Source organism: Hypanus sabinus, chromosome 3 (assembly GCF_030144855.1).
Source record: "Hypanus sabinus isolate sHypSab1 chromosome 3, sHypSab1.hap1, whole genome shotgun sequence".
In the NCBI taxonomy this organism is placed as follows: domain Eukaryota; kingdom Metazoa; phylum Chordata; class Chondrichthyes; order Myliobatiformes; family Dasyatidae; genus Hypanus; species Hypanus sabinus.
The window spans coordinates 26,552,918-26,569,221 of record NC_082708.1 but is presented as its reverse complement, the minus strand read 5'-3'; the positions used below and the strand labels follow the sequence as shown (position 1 = coordinate 26,569,221).

General features: G+C 46.6%; 1 protein-coding gene across 5 annotated transcripts in view; it reads left to right on the top strand.

Moving 5' to 3' along the window:
* LOC132391118 (CRACD-like protein) overlaps positions 1-16,304 on the top strand; it is a 205,193-nt gene that overhangs the window by 59,647 nt on the left and 129,242 nt on the right. For 3 of the 5 annotated variants that reach the window (XM_059963912.1, XM_059963918.1, XM_059963910.1), the window contains exon 2: positions 2,778-2,867. The gene's annotated coding sequence lies outside the window, so the exon portion shown is untranslated. Of the gene's footprint in view, positions 1-1,693; positions 2,551-2,777; positions 2,875-16,304 lie in introns of those variants that run through there. The other 2 variants (XM_059963914.1, XM_059963913.1) reach the window with 2 other exon arrangements.

Genomic DNA, 16,304 nt, shown 5'->3' with positions numbered 1-16,304 from the left:
GGTCGGCATAAGCAGGTGGGCCAAAGGGCTTATTGCTCTGTCTGTGTTCTCTGCTCTGTGTAGATGGGTGGTAGGATCTGGGAGAGTTCGGATGAAGGGAGAATAAAGTGGGATCTGTGTAACTGGGTTTGCGATGGTGATCACAGACTTGGTGAAGCTTTGTGGCTCACCATGACAGAATCCTGCCAGCAAGGGACCAGCAGGGGTCACAAAACTTGACCCAAGCCCCAACAGAGCCCAGCCAATGCCTTCCAACCTCCTGTGCCATACCGCTTTAAAACATTGCCACAAAAAATACACACTCTCCCCCTCGAGCATGCCCACCAGCCAAAATCATCACAGCTAATATAAGCTGCTCTCAACTATTCCTTTGTGTTGCTTACCCATAAAACCTCACGTATATATAGCCATCGCTCTCTCTTTCTATATGATCTGGCCTATACCACCCTCGGGCAGAGGATTCCAAAGATTCAGTATGCTCTGAGAAAATAAATTTCTACACTCCCCAATTTTAAATGACTGGCCACTAAACTTCTGATGTCCCCTTGTCTGTGGTTCATCACTGTTGAAAACATCTTAAAAATCTACCCAAAATATCCCCTTTAGGGTCTTGTGTCGGAACAGAGTCATCTCTCATTCTTCTAAACTTCAAGGAATACAAGAACAAGCTGTTTATCCTCCCTTGATAGTGCAACCCTCTCATCTCAAATACTAGCTTGGTCCGTCTCCTCTGGACTGATTCCAGTGCTGCTTTTAATTTTTTTAGCTTTATAAGTTCCAGCCCAAGTAAATCAAAGTGAAGTCTAAATAATTTAGAACAACATATTAAATAACCTCATCAAGTCTGCTTTCATACACGGCGAAACAGAATGGCTCTATTAATTTTTAAGGGAGTTTTAATTTGTTTAGTATCCAGGCCAATGTTGGATGGAAAGATGGGTGGAGGTGCTGGCTCTAAATACTTTGCTATAAAGATCCCATTGTGATTTACGATTCTGTCTGTGCTATACTGTGAATTAGGGTACGTTTGAATAAATCTTACTACTTCTAGCTTGGCGCGCCAAAGCCTAAACATATAGATTAGAAATAAAGGAAGCTTGGAATAAGTGAGTGGATATTTGCTCTACGGAGAGCAGCCAGTGTGGTCAGAACTGCTCAGAGGCCAGTGTTGACTGATATGCCTAGAATATACCATTTAATTTTCATTGGGGAGAGAAAAAAATTATTAACCACGTTTGATATTAGTTAGTCATTGACAATTTGTGATGTTTAGTGGACACAGTGAACAGGAACCATTCCCTATAAGAAAAGGGAGATTAATTTATCTGAATTGAAGATGAAAAAGAGTTCCCTACCCCCACTCTGGCTGGTGTTGGCCACGTGTGATGATTCGGCAGCCGCGGATTGTTATTGGAGCGCAGGGGAGGGAGCTTCATTGTCCTCAGTTGTGCTTTCCCGAACCCAATTATTCTTAATGGTGGTTCTGAGCATCGGAAATGGAAAGCGCTCCATTCTGATCAAAGAGCTGTAGGATAGTAGAAGCAAAATCTTTACATGCAATCAATTTTTGCACCCAAACGATATGTTAAATTGATCTAATTAAACTGTTTTACATTTGCATTAATACAAAATTTCACGTAATATTTTTCAATACCATTTAATATGAGCCATGTTAATAAATGGATCAGACATTCACTTGCATCAACAGCACATATTGTTTGCGTCATTTTAAATTGAACAAAGACACTTGAAACCATCCACAGTTCTTACTAGATGTCTAATTTACATATATATAGACAATTAAAAAGAGAACGCCAGAGACACGTGGCCAATAACCGTGCTTTTCATCATATGTGCAATTAAAATGGGCAAAACGTTCATGATTTGAATTTTTTAATTACACACTTTTGTAGCTTCTTCCAGGGCTAATTTTTCAATTAAACGACGCCTTGTAGTTTATCGAAATGAAATATTTGGTAGGTTTTCACTCCAGTAAGCAACGCTAAAATTGTTTTAAGCCATCCAATCCTCCAGCCATTCACCCCCATGTATACTAATATGCAGCCTGTTATATTTTGAAATACTTCTTTGTGTTGTTTGGAGATCACCATTGGAAAGAGGTTCTGTTGGTGGGCATCCCCCGCTTTCCTTTATTTTTGCGGCGCAATTGAATGAAAAATTTCCGTCATCTGTGGAAATGAAGAATAATTGCGATTCCTGAATGAACTTCTCTGCCGTAAGATGACAATATGAAAACACTAATTAAAAATGCTTAACGTGGTTGTCAATGCTACGAACTGGAAGGGAACAGCTTGTCCGTCCGAGAGGTCCTTTGGGAGCTTGAATCATCTGGTGCAATCTGGATTTTCAGAAAAGAGACCAACTAATTAGCCCGTGGTAACCAAGACCTTTATCTGTCCAACGAGAAAACTACTTGTGCTTAGTTGGAACTTTACAGTTGTTGCTGCCGAGATCTCTTTGCGTTGTATGTGAATGCAACGAGACAGACGGCACAGTCCCGGGTAACAGCAAACTTATCTAAGAATTCAGGTTCGAAACGTCCTGTTCCTTAGCAACACTGGGATAGTAATGGTTTTCCTTCCGACGGGATCATTTGGCGCGGGGTTTCGGGCGTTGTAGGCTGCGCTCGCTGTCAGGGGCAGCTTTGTCCCGCTCCGCAGCGGAGGAGCCGCGTGCGGGCACTTCTCACGCTGGACTTGTTACTCCGGAGCGTTATCGAGGGCTGAACGCTGATCCATTACTCTATTCCTTTTCAGGTGGGGAGCATGTGAAGAGGTTTGTAGACCAGAAAGGATCGCGCCTCGTGTGGCATTTGGACCCAATCAAAGTAAACCATTCAGAATCTGGTAAGGGGTAAGACAGATATTTATGTAATACACTCGCAGCTAATTTATGTGGCGTAGATCTGCTCCATTCAGTGATTTGGAAACAGATGCCGTTGTTGAACGGTCATGTGGTCCGAGAGCTAATCTGTAGTGGTGTTTATACTAATTATTTTTTGTTTACGATGGTGGCGAATGTTTCCCATTTCCAAAATGCGAAGGTTTGACAAGTCTAGAGGAACAAAGAAACTAGCAATAATCACATACTATCATTTCATACGACAATGGACAAACTAATGGCTCTTTCCAGCTTTAATTAAACTTGTCCGTCTACTGGAAGTATTTGACGAATGGAGCACAATACATCGTACTCCTGATTTGTATTAACACATTTCTGTGCTTCATATTGTTACTTTCTCTGGAGCTCAAAATTTTGCTCCTAGTTTGTATATGTGGGTAAATCGTTGTGAGACTATCAGATGCGTTAAGCGGTATTAACGTTGTAAACTTTATTTATGAGTGAAGCATTTTTAAAAAATCGCATAATCAATTTGCTACTAAAAAAAACTCTCGAGAGTATTTAAATTATAAAATATAGCAAAGCATTTTTAAAGTACAAAAGATTCCAGAATGGGATTTCCAAAAAAAAAAATGGATGTTCTAGAGGAGGTTTACAAGAATGATTCCAGGGATGAACACACGTATGAGGAGTGTTTGATGACTCTGTACTTGCTGGAGTTTAGAAGAATGGGGGTGGGGTGGGCTGAATCTCATTCAGAGCTATTGAACATTGAAAGGCCTAGATAGAGTGGATGTGGAGAAGATGGTCCCTATAGTTGCTGAGTCCAGGACTGGAGGGTATAGCCTCAGAGTAGAAGGGAGTTCCTTTAGAAAAGGGAGGAGGAGGAATTTCTTTAACCAGGTGGTGGTGAACCTGTAGGTGCTGCTGACTGCTGTGGAGACCAAGTCATTGGGTGTATTTAACGGAGAGGTTGATAGGTTCTTGATTAGTCAGGGCGTGAAAGATTACGGGAGAAGGCAGGAGAATGCGTTTGAGAAGGAGATAGATCAGCCATGATGAAATGGTGGAGCAGACTCAATGGGCTGAAAGGTCTAATTGTGTTCCTATCAATTATGGACTGGATGGTCTTGAAACACAGAATCTTTCAGGCTTGGAAAGTGAACATTCTCGCAAGCAAATCACAGCCTTCATGCAGATAATAAGCAAGTCAGAGGAGTTGTTCCTTATAAATGGTAATAACAATTGGCATGTTTCTTTGAACGGGGCATGGGGAAGTACACAAGAAATATTCCTAGGCAGCAAAAGCAACGTTTCAAAGATTACAATTCTGTGAGAAAATATAACAAATAAAAATTAACCTAATTTTTTAAAAAACTAAAAGACAATCTCAATGTCCCAAATGTTCCTCGGGGATTGCATTACAATAGGCTTTATGGCAGGCTGTTTGTAAGTACAAGTTGTTCGTAAATCGGATGTTTGTAAGTTGGGGACTGCCTGTACTTCATATAAAGGCAGGTGAATCTTCAAGCGTCCACCACCTGGTTCAGAAACAGTTTTTATCCTTCAACCATTGGCCTTCCGAACCGGTGTGGATAACTTCACTCACCTCAATTCTGAACTGATTTTGCAGCCTTACTTTCAAGCTCTCCACAGCTCACTTTCTCAGAATTATTTAATTTTATTTACACGTTTGTCTTCTTTTGCACATTGTTTGTCGGTCTTTGTGTGTAGTTTTTAACTGATTCTGTCGTACTTCTGCATCCTACGGTGAATGCCTGCAGGAAAATGAATGGCAAGGCGGCGTCTGGTGGCAGATACGTGGTTTGGCGATAAGTTTACTTTGAACTTTGAGGGAGCCGGCTCTGGAAACTCCATTTGCCCTTTGCAAGGCAAATGTGTCCCCACCCCACACCTCAGCTTGAACCCTTTGCGTGGGGAGTGGAGGTGCGCAAGACAGAAAGCATGACAATCCACTCCAGTCACCTTGGAGTTGATGCTAGCCTGTGATTAGGCAATGCAAAGTGGAGGCAGGGAAATATCACCGGGGCACAGAGGCAGAACTGCTCTCTAAGGCTTTGCCAAAAACATAATGTGTATCAGGAAAAATTTACACATTCTTACAGTAAGATTTATGAATGTATAATGTTGAAAATTGTAATTTTGTGAAATAAGTAATCATACAAATTTTTGTTGTACTCTTTCCTATATAGAGGCATAGATCAAATGGACAGCCAGAGATTTTTTCCCCCCCAGGATGGAAATGACTAATACGAGGGAGCATAATTTTAAGGTGGTTGGAGGAAAGTTGGAAAGTATGTGGGGGGGGGGGATGTCAGAGGTCAGTTTTTTAATGCAAGAGAGTGGTGGGTGTTTGGATCACCCTGCCAAGGTGGTGATAGAGGTAGATACATCAGGGACGGTTAAGAAACTGTTGGACAGGCACACGGATGATAGAAAAATGTAGAACTATGTAGGAGGGTAGGGGGAGGTTGATCGTTAGAGTAGGTTAAAAGTTCATGGGCTAAAGGGTCTGTACTGTGCAGTAATGTTCTATGTTCTAATACACCAAGTATGCTTAATCACCGTTTTCCAGTGTCAGTGCAGAGATTTGAGCATCATAACATGGGCTGGTGCTTAGTAAGCTACAATGGGAATGCTGCACTTTTGGAAGTGCTTTCGTTTAGGTCGCACTTTAATGAGTCTCTCTGTCCCTGTATGTTCCCTTCCCTGCTCTTGATCTCCCAGTTGACCTTGCACTCTCTCCATAGGTGCTACACGGTATGCTGTGTTCTGCATCCTGTTTTCTTTTCACAAACTTATGTACTTGTGTGCGGCATGGTCGGTTTAAAGAGATTAGCTTTACTTGTTGCGTGTACTTTGAAACGTACAAAATGCATTGAAATGCATCGATTTACATCAACAACCAACCTGTTCCGAGGATGAGCTGGAATTAGCCCACGAGTGTTGCCATGCTTCCAGTGTCAACATAGTATGCCCACCACTCACTAACCTAACCAGTACATCTTTGGAAGGTGGGAAGAAACCCACACAGTCATGGGCAGAACATACAGACTCCTTAAAGATAGCAGCGGGAATTGAACCTGGACCAATGGCATTGTGAAGTACTTTGTGAACTTTACTCTACCACCCACTACGTTACCATTCCCACCATTCCATGGGCATACTGTGCCTAGATGGAATACAAACAAGTGTTTTCACTGAAAATGTTCCTCCCACTTTATTCTGGCTTCTGCACCTTTCCTTTCCAGACCTGATAAAGGGTCTTTGTGTGAAACGGCAACTGTTTATTTCCCTCTGACCTGCTGAGTTCCTCCAGCGTTCTCTGTGCGTTGTCTTTGTCACATTTTTCTTGGCGTACATGGTAATAAAAAAGATTGCGTTACCAATGTTCCTCAACTGGGACTAAAAGATCTTTCAAAGGAGACGAGGACAGGCATCCCTGGATTCCTGGACAGTATTTACTCCACCATCAACACTCATTATTCACCATGTACTTTATTCAAACCTGCTGTGTGAAAGTTATATGCTGATTCACAGAAATGTGAAATGTAAAACACAAGAGGACATTCAGTCATGTTCATTCTGGCCATCAGTGGAGTCTGGGATCGCTCCTGGGTGAGGATTTGTAGTTATTGGTTCATTGCTTTTCCTCTATGAGCAACAGAACCACATCAACAAATTTCAATTCTATGGCATTATACGTAGTTAAGGAGCTTGGAAAAATTAGTTAGAAGCTATAGCACACCCTGCTTTGCTGCTGGTGAGAGCTTGGGGTACATATTATTTATTGAGATACGGTGTGGAGTGGGCCCTTCCAGCCCTTCTGGCTGTGCTGCCCAGCAACTCCCAATTTAACCCTAGCCTAGTCACAGGACAATTTACAATGACTAATTAACCTACCAACCAGTATGTCTTTGGAATGTGGGAAGAAACCGGAGCACCCAGAGGAAACCCCCATGGTCACGGAGAACAAACAAACTCCTTACAGGCAGCAGCAGGAATTGAACCCGGGTTGCTGGTTGTGCTAACCACTACACTACCGTGCCGCCTATCGTGCCATATTCAGGCCTTGTGATTCCTCCATTGTCAGAAATGCTGGTTTCATTAATATACCTCCTTACTTTGACCATAAGATATAGAAGCAGAATTAAGCTTTGTGGCCCATCAAGTCTGCTGCACCATTTCATCATGGCTGATCCATTTCCCTCCAGAGTCCCAATTTCCTGCCTTCTCCCATATCCCATTGTGCCCTAATCAATCAAGAACCTGTTAACCTCTGCCTTAAATATACCCAAACACTTGGCCTCCACAGCAGTCTGTGGTAATGAATTCCACAGAATCACCACTCTCTGGCTAAAGAGATTCCTCCTTATCTCTGTTATAAATGGACTTCCTTCTATCCTGAGATTGTGTTCTCTAGTCTTGCTTATTGTATCACATTCTTGCTCCTTATTGTCAATGTGTGGCTCAACCCTTCCAATGAAACCCAAACAAATTAACCACTCGAACTTTGTATACATGTTCTATCTCCATAATAACCGCTGGTTTTTTGGCCTGTCTTCCTCTGCCTTTTGGCATCTGTAGAAAATAATGGGGCTTCCCACGTTTATTAGGGCAGCGCTGTAGCCAAGCAGTTAGCGTGATGCTGTTACAGCTCGGGGCGTCAAAGTTCAATCTTGGCAGCCTTTGTAGGGTGTTTGTACAGTGGAGTGCATGGATTTCTTCTGGGTGCTCTGGTTTCCTCTCACAGTCCAAATATGTACCAGTTAGTAGGTTAATTGGCCATTGTAAATAATCCTGTGATTAGGTTACGGCTAAACAGGGTGTTGTCGGGGGTTACTGGGTGGTGTGGCTTGAATGGCCGGAAAGGCTTATTCTGTGCTGTAGCCCTAAATAAATGAATAAATATATGTGCATTACCTACATCAGAGCAATGGCTAGAATTCAAGGAGTTACTAACTGTAAATAGATTTTGTACATCCAGCCAGTACATTTTCCTCAGGTGACAATGGCCAATACCAGAGTGCTTTTGCTGAAGGTGAGTGCATGAAAGATTAAAGGAGATGTCAGAGGTAGGTTTTTTACACAGAGAGCAGTGTGTGCCAGGGATAGATTGCAGCGAGTGCTGACAGAGACTGATACATTAAGGACATCTAAGAGATTTGTAGATAGGCACATGGAAGTAAGAAAAACAGCAGGATATAGGATGGAAGGATTCAACCGATCGCAGAGTAGGTTTATATCGGGCAGCTTAACATTATAGGCTAGAGGGTCCATATTGTGCTGTACTGTTCTATGTCCTATCTTGATGTCAAGACGTGTAGAAATGTAAATATTCCAGTTAAACATAAGCAACAGCAACTTTATGAGCTGCATATTCAGTGTATATATCAGACTGGTTTTACAATCCTGACAAATGTGTAACCTATGGACAAACAAAGTGATAACATGTCCAGAGAGCCTGAAGAATCTTACAGATTCTGAGTGAGAAGCATACGTTTTAATTATTTAATACAAAGCTTTTAGACAGAAATAACAGGAAAATAAAGACAAAATTAAAAGAGGACAAAGGAAGATAAAAAATAAAGAGCATCTCAAAATTTTTTTTCAATTTAGAGATGCAGAAATCATTAAATTCTGAAGAATGAGATTGTATTTGGATCGTAGAAACATAGAAAATCTACAGCACATTACAAGCCTTTCACCCAGAGTGTCGTGTCGACGATGTAACCTACTCTAGAAGCCGCCTAGAATTTCCCTGCTGCATAGCCCTCTACTTTACTAAACTCCAAGTGCCTATCTAAGAGTCCCTTAAAAGACCCTATTGTATCTGCCTCTACCACCTTTTCTGGCAGTGCATTCCACACGCCCACTACTCTCTGTGTCCTCCTCCTTGTACCTACTTCCAAGCACCTTAAAACTTTGCCCCCTTGTGTTAGCCATTTCAGCCCTGGGAAAAAAATGCCTCTGGCTATCCACATGATCAATACCTCTCATCGTCTTGTACACCTCTATCAGGTCACCTCTCATCCTCTATCACTCCAAGGAGAATAGGCCAAGTTCATTCAATCTCTCCATGTTCTCCGGTTCAGGCAACATCCTTGTAAATCTCCTCTGTGCTCTCTGTATAGAATCCACATCCTTTCTGTAATGAGGTGACCGGAACTGAACAGTCGCAGAAGTTTAAGATGTGTTCAGTGAACATGAGGGGCATTGATTGTGTGGATAGTCGGAGGCTTTTTCCCCAGGGCTGAAATGGTTGCTACAAGAGGACACAGGTTTAAGGTGCTGGGGAGTAGGTACAGAGATCTTGTTAGGGGTAAGTTTCTTACACAGAGAGTGGTGAGTGCGTGGAATGGGCTGCCGGCTACGGTGGTGGAGGTGGATACAATAGGGTCTTTTAAGAGACTTTCGGACAGGTACATGGAGCTTAGAAAAATAAAGGGCTATGGGTGAGCCTAATTTCTCACGTAAGGACATATTCTTTGTGGGCCGAAGGGCCTGTATTGTGCTGTAGGTTTTCTGTGTTTCTATACTGCTGGGTGAGTATCACAGCAGAGAAATGCTGTTAAATCAGAGCTCCTGAAGGAACAGAGCACTGTCGGACTGCAATTTCCTGGAGTCTCCAGAAGACTAGTGTCTCTATTGAGAGAGAATAATGACTTTGCTGATCTAACAGCAATGTCTGAGCCTCTGCTCAGTCTGCTTTTAAGTATGCACGCGCTCTAACATGGTCTCTTCTTCCTCCATGGGGATAATTTCCTCTAATTATTAACATGGATTTAGTTGGGAGATTTCCCTTGATGGATATTACTAATAAGCAGTTCTTAAAGAGTGTAATTACTGTTTGAACAGAAAGTGTAATCAAAGGAAATGTCACTGCCATGTTTGCAATGTTATTAAAACTTAAAAAAAAATCCAAAGGAACTCTTTCTCCCCCCCCCCACCTTCCTTTATTAATCCACCTCATTCCATATCAACTGTTAAAGGGATTATTTTCCCAGTGGGACGGAAAGGGATTACACCTAAAATGGCTAAATCTCTTTCCCTCTGCTTAAAGGTTAAAAGGTGGGCGGCAAAGTTTGTAATGCTAAATGAAAGGAGATGCTTTTAAAGTACTTGTTTTCCTCATGGTCAGGGGAATAAAAAGGAAAAATGTAATTTGCAAGGAACAATGAGTTAAAAGCCTGATGCACCATCAATAACTCACACTGAGACGTAGGCGAGATATCGGCTTTTATTGACTGGAAGAAGGAACCAGGAGTGAGTGTCTATCATACAAGGTCCTGGAGACTGAGGCCGAGTGTCAGGCCGCAGGTCTCCTTTATACAGGGGCCTGTGGGAGGAGCCACAGGAGCAGTCAGCAGGGGCGTGTCCCGACAGGCACATAGTTCACCACATTCACCCCCCCTTCGTTTGAAAAAGTCCTCATGTAGCGAAGGTTCTTACAAGTCAAGCCGATCAGGCGGTCGAATCTGTCGCTGCGATCTACGTAGCACCGGCTGTGACCCCATAGGTGCCGGCAACATTGGCGATTGCACAGGGGACGGGGGTTGCGCGTGTTCTTGCCCACTAGGCGCCGGTGATCCCTCATGCATGTGCGAGGCGCCTGGTATAAACGCGTACGAAACGCCCGGTATACAAGTGTCGTGAGGAGTCTGTGTAGGGCCTGGTGCGTACGGTGTCACCTCTGGTGCAGGGTTCACAGTTACCGGAGAGCCTTCAGGGTAGTGGTCTGCTGCACCTGCGGGTGCCAGGTCGCGGATGGAGACCGTGTCCTCCCGCCCATCAGGTAAGACCACGTAAGCATACTGGGGGTTCGCATGGAGAAGGTGAACCCTCTCCACCAGCGGGGAGTATTTATTGCTCCTCACATGTTTCCGGAGCAGCACTGGCCCCGGGGACGTCAGCCAAACTGGTAGGGTGGTCCCAGTGACAGACTTCCTGGGAAAAGAGAATAGGCGTTCGTGAGGGGTGGCATTGGTGGACGTACATAACAGAGAGCGGATAGAGTGCAGTGCCTCAGGGAGGACCTCCTGCCATCGAGAGACCGGCAACCCTTTGGACTTAAGGGCTAAAAGTGTGGCCTTCCACACTGTGGCATTCTCCCGCTCTACCTGGCCATTACCCCGGGGATTATAACTCGTGGTCCGACTGGTAGCAATGCCCCTAGCTAGCAAGTACTGGCGCAGCTCCTCACTCATAAAGGAGGACCCTCTATCACTGTGGATATAGCAGGGATACCCGAACAGAGTGAAGAGCTGGCGCAGGGCTTTTATGACGGACGTGGCAGTGGTGTCGGGGCAGGGGATGGCAAAGGGGAACCGTGAGAACTCGTCAATAACACTGAGAAAATAGACATTGCGGTCAGTGGAGGGAAGGGGGCCCTTAAAGTCAACACTCAGGCGTTCAAAAGGGCGGGTGGCCTTGACAAGTTGTGCCTTGTCAGGACAGTAGAAGTGCGGTTTGCACTCGGCACAAATTTGGCAGTCCCTGGTCATCGTCCTGATGTCCTCCAGGGAGTACGGCAGGTTCCGAGCTTTCACAAAATGGTAAAATCGGGTGACCCCCGGATGGCAAAGTTGTGCATGAAGGGCGTACAGCTGGTCGAGCTGTGTGCTAGCACATGTTCCCCGGGATAGGGCATCAGGGGGCTCATTGAGTCTGCCAGGCCGGTACAGGATATCATAGGTGTAGGTGGAGAGTTCTATCCTCCACCGCAAAATCTTATCATTTTTGATCTTGCCCCGCTGTTGGTTGCTGAACAGAAACGCAACCGAGCGCTGGTCGGTCAGCACAGTGAATCTTTTGCCAGCAAGATAGTGCCTCCAGTGCCTAACAGCCTCCACTATGGCCTGGGCTTCTTTCTCCACCGCGGAGTGCCGAATTTCAGAGCCTTGGAGGGTGCGAGAAAAGAATGCTACTGGTCTGCCTTCCTGATTAAGGGTAGCAGCCAGAGCGAAATCGGAGGCATCACACTCCACTTGGAAGGGAGCGGTCTCGTCCACTGCATGCATCGTAGCTTTGGCAATGTCCGCTTTAATGCAGTTGAAGGCCGCGCAGGCCTCAGCAGAGAGGGGAAACGAGGTAGACTTGACCAGGGGGCGAGCCTTGTCTGCGTAATGGGGGACCCATTGGGCGTAATAGGAAAAAAACCCCAGGCACCGTCTGAGGGCCTTGAGAGTGGTGGGAAGAGGGAGCTCTAACAGGGGGCGCATACGTTCGGGATCAGGCCCAATAACCCCGTTTTCCACGACATACCCAAGTATAGCAAGGCGGGTGGTACCAAAAACACACTTGTCCCTGTTATAAGTAAGGTTCAGAGCTGCGGCCACTTGGAGAAACCGTTGGAGGTTGGCGTCGTGATCTGGCCTGTCATGACCACAGATGGTGATGTTATCCAGATAGGGAAATGTGGCCTGCAGTTGGTACTGGTCCACCATCCGGTCCATTTCCCTCTGGAAGACAGAGACACCATTCGTGACACCGAAAGGGACGCGCAGGAAGTGATAGAGCCGGCCGCCCGCCTCGAAGGCGGTGTAGGGGCGGTCCTCTGGGCAGATGGGGAGCTGGTGATAAGCGGATTTCAGATCTATTGTCGAGTACACCTTATACTGAGCAATCTGGTTGACCATATCCGCGATGCGGGGTAGGGGGTATGCGTCAAGCTGCGTAAACCTATTGATGGTTTGACTATAGTCCACCACCATCCTATTTTTCTGCCCAGTCCGAACAACAACCACCTGGGCCCTCCAAGGGCTTGTGCTCGGCTCAATGATCCCCTCCCTGAGCAGCCGCTGCACCTCCGACCGAATGAAGGCCCGGTCCCCCGCGCTGTACCTCCTGCTTTTGGTTGCCACAGGTTTACAGTCGGGGGTCAGGTTGGCGAACAGCGGTGGGGAAGGGATCTTGAGAGTGGAGAGGCTGCAAGTGTCGGTAGCGCAGCTGTTGGCCTGGTTCTGGATGGGATGTGTGTGTCCGTGTGTGTGTGTGGTCAGTAGCGGGGTATGTGAAGAAGTCCCACAAAACTGAGGATTCTTGACAGTGAGTGGTGGGAGGGGCCCGTCGTATACCATAGTCACACTTTCGAGATGGCTCTGGAAGTCCAGCCCCAATAGCACAGGTGCACACAGATTAGGCATGACCAGCAGTTCAAAGTCCCGATATACTGTGCCTTGCACCACCAAAGTCGCTACACAACCCGCCCGGATGTCTGCGGACTGCGACCCAGAGGCCAAATGGAACCTCCGACTGACCGGCCGCGTTGCAAGTCCGCAGCGTTGCACTGTGTCCGGGTGAATAAAACTCCCAGTGCTGCCCGTGTCAAACAGGCATCCAGTCCAATGCCCCTCCACCTGGATGTCCATCATGGATCTTGCAAGCTGGTGTGGGGCGCTTTGGTCGAGAGTCACAGTGGCCAGAGTTGGATCGCCGTCGGGGTACCCGGTCAGCATCGGAGGGTCGGGGGCGGGGCATGCTGACGCCGACAAAGATGGCCGCTCACATCCGGGGTACCCGGTCAGCATCCGAGGATCGGGGGCGGGGCGTGCTGACGTCGACAAAGATGGCCGCCCACATCCCGGCATGCAAGATGGCGGCCCCCACGTTTCACCCGCAGCGCTGCACTCCGCTCGAGGTTGAGACTTACAGACCTTGGCGAAGTGGCCCCGCTTTCCGCAGCTGGAGCAGGTCGCTTCTCGCGCTGGACAGCGTTGTCGAGGATGTTTCTTTTGGCCACAGAAATAACAAAGCACGAGTTGCTTACGGGCCACAGCCGTGGTCTGGGTCGGGGAGCTCGTGGAATGGCAACTGGCGGCGGCGTTGGCGAATTCGCTCCCGGGAGCCGGCGGTGGCGGGGTCTGAGGCGTCCACGAAACCGGCGGGGAATCGCGCGACTGGACAGCGTCGGCGTTATGTCGCGCAGCTTCTAGAGCGTTGGCCTTCTCTATCGCCGAGCTCAAGGTAAGATCCGAGTTCTCCAGCAGCCGCTGGCGCATGTACACTGACCTCAGTCCCGTCACAAAGGCGTCTCGCACCAGCAGCTCCGCATGCTGTTCTGCCGTGAGCGTCTTGCAGTCACAAGCTCGGACGAGTGTCTGTAGTGCTCGGAGAAACTCAGCGCACGATTCGCCAGGCCGCTGTTGCCGGGTAGCTAAGCGATGTCTTGCGTAGACGGTGTTCACCGGCCGCAGGTACTGTCGTTTGAGGGCGTCCAGTGCCCCTTCGTAGGTCGGCAGGTCCCGGATAAAGGAGTAAACTTTGGGGGTTACCCTCGAGAGTAGGATTCTGTGCATAACGGCGGGTTCAGTCGCACGAAGCTCCGCCAAGTACGATTGGAAGCATGCAAGCCAGTGTTCAAAAGCGAGAGCTGCGTCAGGGTCTTGAGGGTCCAAATCCAACCGGTCCGGACGCAAAACGGGTTCCATGTTTTAAAACTTCCAGTCAATAAAATTGATGCACCATCAATAACTCACACTGAGACGTAGGCGAGATATCGGCTTTTATTGACTGGAAGAAGGAACCAGGAGTGAGTGTCTATCATACAAGGTCCTGGAGACTGAGGCCGAGTGTCAGGCCGCAGGTCTCCTTTATACAGGGGCCTGTGGGAGGAGCCACAGGAGCAGTCAGCAGGGGCGTGTCCCGACAGGCACATAGTTCACCACAAAGCCGCTGAGGTCAACATTGGCATACCACAGCAGCTATGTACAATATGGATCCAGAGCAGACCATCAGGAAGGGAATTATGCAAGTGCTTAGGCTGGAGGTTGGAGAATAAAAATGAGACAGCAGCCAGGGCCCTGCTCGGACATTTTTCTGACTCAATCAAGTCCGGAATTTAATGGCCAGCTTATCTGTTTTTAATTGTGCAGGATGGAATAGGGTTGGGTGAAGATCTAGGCCTGTATCAGAGGCCTTGGGGAGGTGTCACTTTGCTGGGACGATGATCAGCGCAGGAACGTGCTCTTTGGCCCATCGTCCATGCTCCCATTCTGCCCATCCATATTACCCCATGTGCCTGCCTATGATGTTGGGATGGGCAGTACCAAACATGCAACATATTTATGCACTGGTCTTGGCAAAGACCCAGTTCACTGCTGCATATTTACATCTTTTGTATTCTAGCAGTCCCCCATGATGGTCATACCCAGATGAAATTGGTTTAATTTCTCTCCTGTTGGAATATTTGATGTACATTAGAAGTGAACAAGTGCATCAAAAACCCTTCAGGAATGTCTAATCATGTTCAAGTTGGGCCCTTAGCTCCTTAAGTGGAACATAGGCCTTCGATGACCTCCCATATTCATCGCCCTTGGAAATCGATGGCAGGTTGGAGTTCATCAATGCTTCTGCAATCCACTGCATCCACTGTACAGGGGACTAACCTGTACAGTTTCACCAGAACCCTATTGACTGGCCTTACCTGTTTCCGCATCTCACGATGAGGACGTAAGGTTGGACTTTTGAGAGGCAGCGCTGGAACCCAGGTTCAGTGAGTGCTGTCGGAGTGGAGTTTTCATGTTCTCGTTGTGACTGTGTGATTTTATATTTGGATGTTCAGGTTTCCTCTCTCCCCAAAGTGTGCAAGGTGTTGGCTTAATTGCCTCTGTTAATTGTTCCCAGTGTAGTAGTGGGATAGAAACATAGAAAAACTACAGCACAGTACAGGCCCTTTGGCCCACAAAGTTGTGCTGAACGTGTTCTTACCTTAGAAATTACTAGACTTACCCATAGCCCTCTATTTTACTAAGCTCCATGTACCTATCCAAAAGTCTCTTAAAAGACCCTATTGTATCGGTCTCCACCACCGTTGCTGGCAGCCCATTCCACGCACTCACCACTCTCTGAGTAAAAAAACTTACCCCTGACATCTCCTCTGTACCTACTCCCCAGCACCTTAAACCTGTGTCCTCTTGTGGCAACCATTTCAGCCTTGGGAAAAAGCCTCTGACTATCCACATGATCAATGCCTCTCATCATCTTATACACCTCTATCAGGTCACCTCTCATCCTCCGTCACTCCCAGGAGAAAAGACCCAGTTCACTCAATCTATTCTCATAAGGCATGCTCCCCAATCCAGGCAACATCCTTGGGGGATCTGGGGGAAGTTGCTTGGAATGGGGGTGAATCAATGGGATTTGTGTTGGACTGGTGTCAACAGATGTCTGACAGTCACAGTCTGCTTCTTTGTTGTATGATTATGATTTTGATTCTAACTGAGAAATGACAATGCGGTTTCACTCTGGGATATATAGAGCACTGAAATGAGCAAGACCTATACAATCCATAAACACAAGAGATTCTGCAGATGCTGGAAATCCAGGGCAACCCACACAAAATGCTGAACAGATCAGGCAGCATCTAAGGAGAGTTTTAAACAGCTGATGTTTCAGGCTGAGACCCTTCATCAAGACCTATG